Below are 15,974 nucleotides of genomic sequence, written 5' to 3' on the forward strand. Positions count from 1 at the left end.
TCCTGTACAGCTGTCACCTCCCTCACCTCCTCCATCGCCTCCTTTGGAGACTTCACCTCTCCACACACTACCTCTTCTCCTGGGTCGTCTGCCTCTTTACTAAGTTCCAGGGGTTTCACCTGCTTTGTCAGCTCCACTAAAGGCTTCACCTCCTTTCCTAACTTCCCTGGAGATCCCACCTCCTTTCCTAACTTCCCTGGAGATCCCACCTCCTTTCCTAACTCCCCTGGAGATCCCACCTCCTTTCCTAACTCCGCTGGAGGGTTTGCCTCTAGAGACAGCCCCTTAGGCTTCACTTCATCTCTCTCCTGCACCTCCTCTCTCTCCTCCCCTCCCACTGCCTGTGGTATTGAAACCACCCCCTCCTCTTTCACTCCCACCACCTCCTCCTGTGGAGACAACTTCTCCTCTTCCTCTTTCCTAGCAGGAGGAACTACCACCTCCTTGTCTGGTGTGTGGGTCTCATCTTTGAGATCTTCTTCCTCCCCTGCCACCCTCCTCCGGTGCGCCCTCCGCTGCTGGATTCTCCCACCTTGGTCCTCAGCAGTAGACAGCTCCTCTTTAACCTCCTCTGCCAACTCCTTAAGGCATTGCTCCTTCTCCTCTACCCCATCTACTCTCTTTCCTCCCTGGCCTCCTGTCTGTTCCTCCTCCTTCTCCTCTTTCAGCTCCTCCTGCAGCTCTTCTTTACTCTCCTCCACCCACCCTCTGCTTCCTGAGACTCCTCTGTCACCATCCTCATCCTCCTCCTGTTGTGCTGCCGTACTCTCCTCATTCTGTTCCTGTGCCTCCTCCTCTTTCTCCTCCTCCAGATGGGTTTCAGCAATTTTCTCTGCCCTCTCCTCCTGACTCTTGGCCTCCTCCGCCACTGCACCCCCACCGACGCCATCTAACAAAACCTCCTCACTGTTCTCCACTCCACACAGCTTCTCTGGGCATCCCTCCCCCAAACATGCCCCTGCCTCACTATTCTCCACTCCATACAGCTTCTCTGGGCATCCCTCCCCCAAACATGCTCCTGCCTCGCTGTGCTCCTCCCCTCCTTCTTCGTCTGCCTGCTTGGGGGACTCCTCAACCACTACCTCATTCTCTTGTAGTTTCACCCCATCCAGCTCCTCTGATGTTTCTTCAAGCACCTCTCCAACCCCTCCTCCCCTACTGATCCTCCATTTGCCTGGGGCCTCCACCTCCCAGTGTCCTCCTCACACCTCCTCCACCCAGGTCATCAGTAACCACTCCTCGCTCCTCCCCAGTTAGCCTTTCTCCAAGATGACGGGTTCCGGGAGCTCTCCGCCCAGCTCGTTCAGCCCTCTTCCTCTATTGACCCCGCCAGAGTCTTCATCGCTCTCCCGTTCCACCTCGTCAGGCCAGGTCATTCGGGATCTCCCAGATCAGCCCTTTAGAGACTATAGGCTCAATATAAATGACAGGACACAGAGAATTTCAATTGTTTTTGGCACTTTAGAAATAAAATGGAATTGAGCGCATGACACATGGGATCAAAACAAACATTTTGTGTTCATAACTATATATGTGTTTTTAAATATATTTGTTTGTCAGTAAAGTCATCCAGCACTGATCCAAATTCTAACTTCTATCTCAGTTCTAAGACTGAGCAACCTTTAAAGAGAAATAGGGTGCTTATTATGGCTATGTACCGTCTGCACTGAACTCTGCTCCGGCCACGCCCCTGTTCAATGGTTGACGCACACACCTCCGCTACAGCCTGTCACTCTCACTGTCCCTGCTGCACTTCAGTCATCCTTCCAATCGCCTGCACCTGCATCATTCACCTGATTACACAATCACCTGCACCTGTTTCCCACAATAGTATATAATGACTATACTATTGTGTTCTAGTATCTAGTCTACCTTGCTTAATCCCAGTTATCGCCCTGTTCCTTCTGCTTTGATTTCCTAAAATAAACTATTACTTGTTCTACATCCTGGTGTTTCCTGAAATAAACTATTACTTATTCTACATCCTGGTGTTTCCTGAGGTCCGTGACAGGCTAACCCTAACCCTAATATAACCCTAGGTCAGAGAGGGTTGGTAAAACAAATCCACAAACAGACCAGTGCAATGAATAAACATTTTAAATACTGTATTTATTGAAGCAGTGATGCGGTTTTATGATGAATTATTTTAAATACTGTATTTGTTAACATTCACATCTGTATGGTTTCATACCCGTAGGGCATGAGCAGAGAAAGCAAGCCACATGGCAAACATCCCAATGCCCACAGCTCCTAGAAGAGCCCACTGAATGATGCCCCCTCCCCTCTGTCTCTCTCTCTCTCTCTCTCTCTCTCTCTCTCTCTCTCTCTCTCTCTCTCTCTCTCTCTCTCTCTCTCCACTGCCAGACTGGTGTGTAGACGACCAACTTTCTGCTTCAGTGTTTCCAGTGGTGCACTGCTGTTGATGCCAGAGGCTGACCCTCCTACAGCAGAAGTGGCAACACGTAATGGTCAACATTTTACTCCACGTCCATTCAACACAACAAAACCACTGACTTCAGTGGAGGTGCAAGGACCACCACCGATACTTGAAGCTGTCAGATAGCGTAGCTGACACTGCCCAGAATCGCTCAACTCAAATGGCCATGATTTATCACTCTTCCCATTACTGCTTATATTAAAAGCTATATGAGCCCCCAAAACCTACTGATAATTAACATTGTTGACCGATAACAAATCCTACTTCCTATGCACTGTCACTCGGCATTGTCTTACTAGCAATGCAAAGCTTTGCTGTACGTATCTTCATCTTGTGTAACTGACTTCAGCAGCCAATGAAAGACAGTACTCTGAGTATGGAGGGCTGATATTGACATGTGTCCTAACCCATCATGAGTATGGAGGGCTGATATTGACATGTGTCCTAACCCCTCATGAGTATGGAGGGCTGATATTGAAATGTGTCCTAACCCCTCATGAGTATGGAGGGCTGATATTGACATGTGTCCTAACCCCTCATGAGTATGGAGTGGGAGGGCTGATATTGACATGTGTCCTAACCCATCATGAGTATGGAGGGCTGATATTGACATGTGTCCTAACCCCTCATGAGTATGGAGTGGGAGGGCTGATATTGACATGTGTCCTAACCCCTCATGAGTATGGAGGGCTGATATTGACATGTGTCCTAACCCCTCATGAGTATGGAGGGCTGATATTGACATGTGTCCTAACCCCTCATGAGTATGGAGGGCTGATAGTGACATGTGTCCTAACCCATCATGAGTATGGAGGGCTGATATTGACATGTGTCCTAACCCCTCATGAGTATGGAGGGCTGATATTGACATGTGTCCTAACCCATCATGAGTATGGAGTGGGGTGGGTCTGGGACACCAGACACCACTGTTGAGCCTTCTGGAGGTGTCATGGGCCTAATTCAACGAATCACTGATGAAGGAAGGTGCAAGTGGACATCTTCTTTCTTCATTGTTTCATTGAATTAGGCCCACGACACACACAACCCCAAGGCATCTCTATTGTTGTTTTGTTGTTAAGTATCAGTATGATTGTTGTAGTGCACCCTGTAGTGTTATAATATTTAGTGTAGGTTGTTGGGTATGAGTACTTGCATGTGACAGTGAGAGGTTTGGCCACTGTGGGAAGTCCCCAACCAAAAGCACAAATAATGTAACATTGCCTGTGTATGAATGTAAATTCCTGATGTCTTTCCTCACAAACTTTTACTCAACTGTGCAGAGAAACCATGGAAATGATAGGGAGACCTTGAAACAATGGCCATGCACTGATCCTTGCTTATCATGTTTATAACAATGAATTGTGTGTGTGTGTGTGTGTGTGTGTGTGTGTGCTTGAATAATATACACATTCTCTGTCATGGAATAACCGATTCAGCTTTGAATCATGTCAATAGGAAATGTTTGACATGCACTTTCTATCATTGACCAGCAGATGGCGATGGGTTATGGCAGTGTTTCTCCTCCTCTGGAGAAATATTAAATGTTTGACATGCACTTTCTATCATTGACCAGCAGATGGCGTTATAAGGTTGTGGCAGTGTTTTTCCTCCTCTGGTAGAATCAGAATCAGAATCAGAATCAGAATCAGAATAGTATTTATTGCCAAGTAGGTTTGCCTGGAATTTGTTCTGGTGTATAGTAACCAGCAGAGAGCAGCCCTGCACCATGATATTGTAACCAGTGGCAACAACCACACACACACACACACACACACACACACACACACACACACACACACACACACACACACACACAGAGAAACATGATGTTGTAACCAGTGGCTCTAATGCTCACAGCCAGAAGTCCAGAACTCATGAGTTTACAGGCTGGAGAGTGATGGAGATAATTACCAAACACTGTTAATTACTTCAGAATATATGAATCAAGTGCTTTGTATTAATAATGACCTTTTATGCTTTTCATAACAGTGACATGGCTTTTCTGTGTTTCTGTGTATATGGCTAACTTTGATAACTTGGCGCCACTTATTGTTTTCTCGACCCTGAGAAGATACTAGAAGCTTAGTCGAGAACTTTATGATTAAACATTTATGGCGTCAGCATTAGATAAATCTTAAGTATATAACCCTTGTGGTTTGTGAGTATCAGGGCTTCACTTTTCATCCTTGTGTTGTGAGTGAGCCCAATTGCAATTGTTATTGAATAAATATACTGATCTACAACTTCAGAGTCCAGAGATAACTTAAGGGTGAATTTTCACCTAACAGAGACAACCACTCAAGTCACACACACACACACACACACACACACACACACACACACACAGAGAGAGAGAGAGATAGAGAAACACGCATGCAGACTGTCTCTCTCTCTCGCATTGTTGAAGACAACCACGTGCTGTGCTGTGCTGTGCTGTGCTGTGCTGTGCTGTGCTGTGCTGTGCTGTGCTGTGCTGTGCTGTTCTGATGATGCTAAATGATGTGACGCCATAACTAGACTGGATCTTGGACTGCTTTTAATAATCTTGCTGCTTCCTCAAAGAAAACAGAACAAAAGTCACAGGAGTCGAGTCTCCAGTAGTGTGTGAACACCCTTTAGAATGAGCCCTTTGATCTACACAGTGTGAGGGTCTAATATAAACACCCTTTAGAATGAGCCCTTTGATCTACACAGTGTGAGGGTCTAATATAAACACCCTTTAGAATGAGCCCTTTGATCTACACAGTCAGAGGATCTAATATAAACACCCTTTAGAATGATCCCTTTGATCTACACAGTGTGAGGGTCTAATATAAACACCACCCCTTTAGAATGAGCCCTTTGATCTACACAGTGTGAGGGTCTAATATAAACACCCTTTAGAATGAGCCCTTTGATCTACACAGTCAGAGGATCTAATATAAACACCCTTTAGAATGATCCCTTTGATCTACACAGTGTGAGGGTCTAATATAAACACCACCCCTTTAGAATGAGCCCTTTGATCTACACAGTGTGAGGGTCTAATATAAACACCCTTTAGAATGAGCCCTTTGATCTACACAGTGTGAGGGTCTAATATAAACACCACCCCTTTAGAATGAGCCCTTTGATCTACACAGTGTGAGGGTCTAATATAAACACCCTTTAGAATGAGCCCTTTGATCTACACAGTGTGAGGGTCTAATATAAACACCACCCCTTTAGAATGAGCCCTTTGATCTACACAGTGTGAGGGTCTAATATAAACACCACCCCTTTAGAATGAGCCCTTTGATCTACACAGTGTGAGGGTCTAATATAAACACCACCCCTTTAGACATTTTTAGACATGTTGTTTGTCTAATAAATATACTTATATGCAGCTCCAGAGTCCTGAGGTAACTAGGGTGAATTTTCACCTATCAGTTTTTATCTTGGTTAACAAAAAACGGGGACACTGACTGGGCCCTAATTCATAAAGCAGTTTATTTTACCCTTGTTCTTGTAAATCGCAAGGGGAGTGTCAAACAAAGACTTTTCTTAAAACTGATCACAAAGTGGCTGAAATGAAGAGTAGTAAAGGTAACAGATAATTTTTGCCAGATAATAAGAACCAAAATCAGTGATAAGAGCTCTGTTGACATCACGCACAAGCTTCCTTGCAGTAGGCCTACCCTCATTGATTGGCTGATAAGTGACTGGTCTGCACAGGTGGGTGACAGGCGTAGGTTTTTCCAGCATAGAAAATGTTAAGGCCATTGAGGCAACTGAATGCATTGTATTCCTATATTCAGCATGAAAATCAGATAGAGCTATGAACATACAGATCAGGTCCATAGACTCCAGGATCTATAACGTACAGATCAGGTCCATAGACTCCAGGATCTATAACGTACAGATCAGGTCCATAGACTCCAGGATCTATAACGTACAGATCAGGCCCATAGACTCCAGGATCTTTGGAATTGTTTTTTTAAACCCATTCCGACTAAATATATTATATAGATAGATAGTATTTTATTATCAGACAGGTCTGAAATTAGACATATTAGATTACTATACCAATCTAATGGTATTACTATACCAAAAGTGACAGAAACAAACAAACAAAAAGATTCAAAATACAATTTCAGTAAAACATTTAATTAAATCATAGTCTATTATTTTAGCACATTGAAACCCACTGCTTAAAATTGAACTGGTGAGACTGTTTTTGCTCATCTTGAACGCAACCCACTGCCATAGCATCAGCAGTTTTAAATGAAGAAAAAAAAACAAAGACAAAGAAAAAAAAAATAGTCTTCCGATTTCGAGTGTAATGTTATAGTGATAAAATAAACATCTGACAGCCTGGCCAATGGCTATTTGAAAAGTATGTTAATATAATATCAAACAAAAACTTTTGCAGACCTGTCCTCCTTTATTAATGATGGACTCACAGTATAATATAAACACCACCCCTTTACAGCAGACCTGTCCTCCTTTAGTAATGATGGACTCACAGGTCTAATATAAACACCACCCCTTTACAGCAGACCTGTCCTCCTTTAGTAATGATGGACTCACAGGTCTAATATAAACACCACCCCTTTACAGCAGATGGGTAATATATGTAATTGCATGAAACAGACACGTTCCCTAATCTTTATCATTCATCTCCATGGAGAATCATAGTGCATCTGGTCTCTTGGAATGTGTTTCTATCTTCTTGAGGGACTCAGTCACTCCGCTCTGACTTGAGGTCTGTTGATGTTGAATGTGCCCCCTCTCCTCTCAGTTCTCAAACTCAGATTCACTATCGCTAGGCAGTCCTCCTAATCTCTCCACCGCCCCTTGAAATATGTCCATTAACTTCCCCTTATTCACTCTCAGTCTGTCCTTCATTCTTTTGATCTCTCTGTTCTTCTCCTCCATCTGTTTGTTGAACTCGCCCTCCATCTTGGTGATGCTGATGATTTTCTGTAGGCAAGTTAGGATGATCTTCATGAGGTTTCTCTCTGCTGCTCCCTCCCAGACCTCTATGTCATAGCTCTCTCTCATCTCCTCCATCTCCTTTCTGTGACTCTCCTCCATCTCCTCTGTCTCTCTCCACTCCCTTTTTCTTTTATTTCTCACACTGGTCAGCTTTCTCTCCAGCTCCTCCATCTCTTTCTTCTCCACTTTTCTCTTATTTGTCACTCTGGTCAGCCTTCTCTCCAGCTCCTCTTTCTCTGTTATCGCTTCATTCTTTTTCTCTTCATCCCTCTCTTCCTCCATCTTGCTCTCCATTACTGTTGTTCTCTCATTTAATATTCTAATTTCTCCTTCAAGCTGCTGAATATCACTCTCCCGCTTTTCATCAAGTTCCTTTCTTTTCTCTATCTCCTCCATCAGTTTCCTCTCCTCCACCTCTTGTTCTTGCTGTATCCTTCTCTCTATCTTCCTGACCTGTTTCTCTGCCTCCTGGTAGGTCTGACTGCTGTAGAATCTTATCTCTTTTTTCCTGACACCAAATCTCATCTATCTTCTGTAGCAGCTGTGTGATCTTAGTGTCGTCAGCCTGTCCTTAACGTTGAGAAGGTGACACCTGTTCCCACATTTCTCTACCAGCTGCTGGAGTCCTGGCTCCCTTGACTGGAGCAACTCCTCCACACTCCTCTCTCTCAGCCCCTCAGCATGGGTAAAGGGATCAGTGTGTGTCCCAACAACCCTCCCCAACATATCTCCATTTTTTCCAGCATCCTCATCTCCTCTCCTTCAGAACGGCTCACTGGAATCACCAGGAGGAAGGCGTGAGGTCCTGGGGGCAGACAGACGGACACAAAGCCCCACGTCCTGTCTCAGGTCCTTTCTCAGAGAGTCCACTGCAGAACCAGTCTGGAGTTTCCACCACGGTCACCCGTCTCCCAGCCACCTCCCCCTGTCTGCTCTCACTGTGCTGGGTCTCTGTGGATGTGTGTGTGAGTGTGCTGGCCTGCCTCCCAAACTCCTCTGTGCCCAGGATGGTGTTTCCTGCTGCCCTCTTCCCAGCTGTGCTCTCCCCCAGCAGCACCAGCCTCAGCTCAGACACAGCAGGAGACACTGGGGGCGCTGGACCAGGACTCTCTCCTCCCACTGCAACACACACAATCACACACACACACACACACACACACACACACACACACACACATACACATGCACACACACAATGACGTTAAACCATCACACACAGCTTAGTTATTACATAATCACAACAAGCAAACTAAGTCTATCATTTGTTAGTGAGACAAATATTGACTCTTTCAGCCTATGCAGCCAACTGTCTGGTTGCCATGGCTACTACTTACTGATAACTAAGCAGCTAGTTCTTCAACAGCTGTGAGAATGTTTCACCCATGACCTGAGCAGAGACACTGATGACGTACTGCATGGAGCTTTTATATTCCTTCAAGTACTGAGGAGTTTTCAAAACATTAAATTAATGACAGACTCAAAAAACATGAAGACTTACTGTTTGGACGAAGAAAATCATTATCGTTACTTCCACTTCTCCTGATTGGAGGAGGACCTGGATCTGGGAGCCCAGCAGAAACAGAAACTGGATCAGAAGCCCATTTCACTACAGTGGTAAAGCTATAAGTTTCACATGCTGGACAGCAGGACTGTTTAGTGTCCAGAGTGTATTAGGTTTGCATTTCTCACTGCGGACAGACACACACACACACACACACACACACACACACACACGCACACGCACACACACACGCACACACGCACACACGCATACACATAACACACAGAATGAGTTTAGAAATCAGATGTCTTTGTAACAGATTATCCAGTTATGATAAGCTGTAGAACACTACATCAGGACATTGACAATAGCAAAGTGTGAGGATCATTTATGAAATGTGGTAAATGACTCGAAGTGGCCCCATGTGTTGGGATGTGGGCTAACTGGAGTCGCTGGTGAAGTTGGGAAAAAATGGTGCAGGTGCTGGTTGTTTTGGTAGAAAAACAATGATTTATTTTCCTGGGAAAATTAGTCTCCTAGATTGACCTAAGCCAAGTTAACTAATGCACCCGAAACCATATACAGTATTTACCTCTTCCACACACCACACATATTATTGACATACATACATAATAAACATAACATCAAACAAGACAACTCCCTTCCCCGTGGGACGTGGAGAAATGCTGTTCCTCAGCGGCACACGCTTCTGCATACGAGCAGCAGGACAGGATTGGTGTGTGAGAGGGGAGAGTAACTGTGGTGTATGAATTATCCAGGGTTGGTGTGTGGAACAGAGAGTGAATGGGACATGAAATAGTGGGTACCGCACTACACTACATGGATGGTGATGATAATAAACAGGTGAACAGTGACAATGGTGGTTTACATGTTTTCTGCTTTAAAGTGTGTGTCTGTGTGTGTTTGTGTGTGTGTGTGTGTGTGTTCAAGTCTCTCTCCCACTCTTGCAGGCCAACATGAGTCAGACTCAATGTTCCCTCTAAGCTGCGCACGTGCGGCTGCGCAGGCCAGTCGAAGTGGCCGCGCAATAGATTTTTCAGACCGCGCACATTTTTTATGAATGGGACATGAAATGGCGTGAGGAGGATCTGGATCTAGGTGTCCAACACAAAGATAAACTGGATCAGAAGCCCATTCAGTTACTGTAGTAGCAGTATACTGCAGTGTTTGACACTGTGAACAGCACTGAGTGAGACAGGATTAATGATACTGGGGAAGCTCTCCTCCTGATGCAACACAACACAGACAGGCAGAGACTGAGATTTAAAGGGAAAACAGGAACTGGAGCTGAGATGTGTGAATATGTCAGAGTGTTAATACCATGTGAGTGAAAGTAGCAGTTCATTTAATGGGTAATTAGTAGTTAGAAAGAGAATCACTCTTATTTGGGCCTCAACACACGGTCTATGTTACTAAACACTTAGGAATAAACATCTCTTCTCTCACACTCATCAGTCAGCTGTTTCTCTTCTCTTCTCCTCCAGCTTGTTGTTTTCTTCTGTTCCAGCTGTCTCTTCTCTCTCCTCCAGCTGTCTGTTTCTCTCCTCCAGCTCTCTGTCTCTCTCCTCCAGCTGTCTGTTTCTCTCCTCCAGCTGTCTGTTTCTCTCCTCCAGCTCCCTGCCTTGTTCTTGTAGTTGGGTTCTCAGGTCCTGTAGTTGGCTGTTCCTGTCCTGCAGTTCCTTTTCCAGTGACTCCAGTTGTCTATACTGGTCTCCACCTCACTGGTCATGTTTCTCCGTAGTCCTCCCTCTCCGTCTCTCGTTTAGTCATGTTCTCTAGATCTGTCTCTGTCTCTCTGGAGGAGTTTATTTTCTCCTCTAGTTCTTGTTTTGTCTTCTCCACCTCACTGGTCTTGTTTCCAGTTGATTGATTTTCTTCTTCATTAACTCATCATCTGTTGCTTCCGCCATGGACGCAAAACTGGGAAGATACATGTTGTAAAATTTTCAGTCTTGTAGTGTGGGACTATGTCATTAGTAGACAATTTCATTATCTAATACAAATACAGTCTACAGTTCATTCCAATCACTCTACTGGTTTATTATTCTTGATGCATTGTGACATTCATGTTTCACACAGACACTCAGGGAAAGTCCTTCAAAACACACACACACACACACCACACAAATGTTTTCTGACAGAGGCCCAAATAAAAGATGTAGGCTTTGGTATATGATTATTAAATTAGTTTGAATTTAAATCAAAGACTAAAGCTAGATAAAGAGAGGTGGCTTGGTAATATAGTTTTTTAAACTGGTTTAATTACACTAAATGACAAAGGCTACATGAAAACGTTGGTTTGGCTATAGTGATTATCAAACTGGGTTTAGTGAAATAAATGATGAAGGCTTCCTAACTTGAGGTCAATATTAAATGAATGATGTCTCTTCTCTCCCCAACAGGACTGCAGACACCCACCCTGTAAGGAGCTGCTGACCAGGAAGAGGGTCAGTTCTGGTTTCATAACTCACTGAAACACCATTATTCATACAGAGATAATCTGCATTTAAGCACCTGACAGTCAACCCTGTTTTATGGTTGTTGGCTGATCTGACTGGGGTCAGGTAGAGTCTGTGGGTAACACAGCAATAATCCAGTCACCACATAGCAGATCTCAACCCAGTCACCACATATCAGATCTCAACCTGACCCAGTCACCACATATCAGATCTCAACCTGACCCAGTCACCACATAGCAGATCTCAACCCAGTCACCACATATCAGATCTCAACCTGACCCAGTCACCACATAGCAGATCTCAACCCAGTCACCACATATCAGATCTCAACCCAGTCACCACATAGCAGATATCAACCTGACCCAGTCACACCAATATCAGATCTCAACCTGACCCAGTCACCACATAGCAGATATCAACCTGACCCAGTCACCACATATCAGATCTCAACCTGACCCAGTCCCACCACATAGCAGATCTCAACCTGACCCAGTCACCACATAGAGCAGATCTCAACCTGACCCAGTCACCACATAGCAGATCTCAACCTGACCCAGTCACCACATAGCAGATCTCAACCCAGTCACCACATAGCAGATCTCAACCTGACCCAGTCACCACATAGCAGATCTCAACCTGTCTGGGCCATCTGGGTGCCCTAAGCAGAACTGTTTTCTGGTCACTGGTTGATGTCACTGATGAGACGAACGACTGGGAACTTATGGCATTGGTATGTGGCTTGTTAGGTCTGTGTGTGGTGTGTGTGGTATGTGTGTAATGTGTGTGTGTGTGGTGTGTGTGTGTGTATGTGTGTGTGTGGGTGGGTGGGGGGGGGGGGGGGGGTGTAACTCTGTGTATGTGTGTGTGTGTTAGTCATCCATCCTACACATGAGCCAGTCATCCATCTCACACATTTCCTGCCACATCACTACTAGAATGACAACATGTCCATCAAAACTGACAGCATTTACAATATGTCATCAATCCTATTAGTGTTATCAATATGTCATCAATCCTATTAGTGTTATCAATATGTCATCAATCTTAATAGTGTTATCAATATGTCATCAATCCTATTAGTGTTATCAGTATGTCATCAATCCTATAAGTGTTATCAATACGTCATCAATCTTAATAGTGTTATCAATATGTCATCAATCCTATTATTGTTATCAATATGTCATCAATTGATACGTCATTTCCTGTTTGTTAGAATTGCTGCAACCTGCTGATTACTCTATACTCTTCTCTACTCTAAATTCTCTAAAAACCTCTGAGGCCATTTTCAAAATATTCTAGAGGATTAAAACACTGACTCTAGTTCAACGCATTCATCATCAGGATTAAGGATTTGAGGCCATTTTCAAAAATTTCTAAAAAGAAAAAAACTCTTCTGTTTCTGAATCTCGTTCTTGATCGACGCATTCATCATCGGTATTTGAGAATCTCTACTCTGCTGGACTATCATCTAAACCTCCAGGTAACCCTAAGGAAAAAACATACTTGTCAACTTTTTGCAGTGACAAACAACCTACAATAACTACAACAGCCAACTCACAGGTTAGCGGAAGGCGCTGTCATTCTTTTAAACAGAAGGCAGAAGATGAATTTTATCCTACAACAGGTTTTTGCTTCTTCCTGTAAGCTCGAAGTTGTTTGAGCCATCGCTACATTAATACAACCTGTCCTAATTCTGACTCTGAGAAGCTAGCATTTCAGCGAGCCTACGGAAGCCTAGCAAGCAAACACCAGTTAAAGTCACCACGACATCGTAGCTAACAGAAATACATAAATACATAAACATCAACACGATACCAGCCTTCAGTGGTGCACCTGGATGCGACTCCTGCCTCCTGCTCAGACAGAAGGTTGTGGAACTTGAAGTCAGGTTAGCGAACCTCTACCAGATCAAGCTGGAAGAGCAATTAATTGACTCCATTGTCTCTGTGGGTCCTCCTCGCTCATACATACACACTGGACATCTCGATTCCACTCTGCCCTGCATGAATCCTAACCCAGCCCACACCACCACTCCCTGGCCACTGCTGGGGACCAAGCCCATCCTGCAGGTGAACTCCACTCCTCACCAGCCTGAGCCAAGGCGAACAGCTGGCAGAAGCAAGCGTGACGGAAGGCGGTCGGGACGACACACTGAGCCAGGCCAGCCCTTGCAACTGGGAAACCGCTACACCACACTGATGGAGGAAGAGGAGCCCCCTCCACAGCCCCCCCTAGATGACATCCCCTCATCCCTGCAACCCCCCGCAGACCGGCTCCAATGCAACACAAGCATCGTACTGATATCCAGCATCACCCACGCCTTCGACACAGTCGGCATCCCCTTGACGACTTCTCCCGCTTGACACGACAACCTCCACCCTGGTCATTGGCAGCTCCATGGACAGAGATTTCTACATCCCCCCTTCACCTAGCGGTCCCTGAAAGGTTCACTGCTTCCCTGGAGCCAGGGTCCGTGACATTCACCGTAGACTCCCAAGCATCCTCGCCGGCTACACCAAAATCAGCACCATAATTGTACATGTGGGCACCAACGACATCAGAGCGAAACAGTCAGAAGTCCTGAAGGCAGACTTCACAGCTCTCCTCACTACCCTCATGGACACAGGAAGACGGATCGTCATCTCTGGGCCTCTCCCTACCTACCGGAGAGGTGCTGAGAGATAGTCCAGACTATTCATCAAAGGCACAATCACACCTGGCTGCGAGCGACCTGCGCCTCATTAGACATTAACTTTGTTAACAACTTTGACCTGTTCTGGGAGAGGCCCGGCCTGCTGAAGCATGATGGCCTCCACCCGAACCGGATCGGAGCCACTCTGCTCTCGGACAACATGAGGACCACCCTAAGGCATTGACATCCTGTAGAAAACATCACAGACTCATGCCCCCAGGCATTAACTCTAATAACACTGTTTATGTAAATTAATCTGAATCTGGCAATGTTTTCTACAGAGCAATATATGACACCACTACCTCAGAACAGGCTGCTTCATATAATATTATGGCATGCGCCTATAATCCTATTCCAATTTTAATCTCTACCCAACGCATAGATACAATAGAAACAATAGAAGCCCAGCTAATATTCTATCTATACCCCGGCATATTCCTCCTTCCTGTGAGCCACTATATCCAGAAAATATTTCAATGGCAATACTAAATATTAGGTCACTATTAGGGAAAACATTTCTCATTAACGATCTTATATGTGAATGTAAATTAGACTGTATGTTTTTAACAGAAACCTGGCTAAACAAAAATGGGTCTGCAGCTCTTATTGAAGCATCCCCTCCCAATTATAGCTTTTTTCAGTCCATTAGAACAGGTAAAAAAGGGGGCGGGACAGCCACCATAACCACGGATGCCCTGTGCTGCAGGAGTATCTCCTTTGATGATTGTGCCTTGTTTGAATATCATGCCATAGTTCTAAAGTGCCAGCCTCCTGTTCTGACAGTAACTGTGTATAGGCCATCCAAGGAATGTCCCACTTTTCTAACAGACTTTTCAGAACTACTCTCCATTATCCACACAAACTACGATAAGATTATTATCATTGGTGATTTTAACATACATGTGGATAATGGGAACGACTCAAAGGCTAGGGATTGTATGAATCTCTTGAATTCCATGGAATACCAGACCCTTGATCTAGTTATTACAAAGGGTCTTACAACTGTTATATCGTCTATCTGTGACCCTGCTCTTTCTGACCACTTTTGTATTTTCTTTACAGCACTGGTACCTAAAGTTAAAAATAGTGCTGAATGTTCTATTAGGAAACGCTATCTTAACTCTGCAGCAGCTGAGAGTTTCAAAGTTATGATGAACATAACAAGCACAAAAACCCCAGATGCGGGGCCATCATGTGTTAATGATTAAGTAACTACTCTCAATACAAAATCAAGGACAGCACTTGACTCTTTAGCACAATTGAAACAAAAAAAGGTTTTAGCCAAACAAAAAGCTCCATGGAGAAATGAGGAAATTATTCAACTTAAGAGATCTTGCAGAAGGTCTGAGCATACATGGAGATATTGATATTTTTATGGATTATCTTTCAGTCTTTCATAAAGCAATAAGAAAGGCTGGGAAGTTTAATTTCTCTAATTTGATATCTATAAATTCTAACAATTCTAGGCTGCTCTTTTCAACAATCGACAGCCTTATAAATCCCACACCCAAAGTAGATGATGGTCTCTTTTCCACCTCCAAATGTGAGGGATTTGTGGCATGCTTTAGAGATAAAATGCTTCAGAGATTAGGTTGAATATTGATCAGGAAATTCCAAATGTCTTGTTTTTTTGATCCCCTTCCACCTGCTGTAACAGTATGAGCTTTTTAACACTGGCTGATATAGAAATGATGAGCAAAGTAGTGTCACAACTGAAGCCGTCCACATGTCCTCTTGTTCCAATTCCTACCACATTTTTTAAGACCATCTTTAACTCTGTGTCTAAGGACATTCTAGCCATTGTAAACTGTTCCCTGCTTACAGGTATTTTCCCATCAGAACTTAAAATTGCCCTGGTGAGACCCCTCCTGAAAAAAAGCAATTTAGACTCTTCAGTTCTAAACTATT

This window comes from Clupea harengus, chromosome 2, assembly GCF_900700415.2.
Source record: "Clupea harengus chromosome 2, Ch_v2.0.2, whole genome shotgun sequence".
Taxonomy (NCBI): domain Eukaryota; kingdom Metazoa; phylum Chordata; class Actinopteri; order Clupeiformes; family Clupeidae; genus Clupea; species Clupea harengus.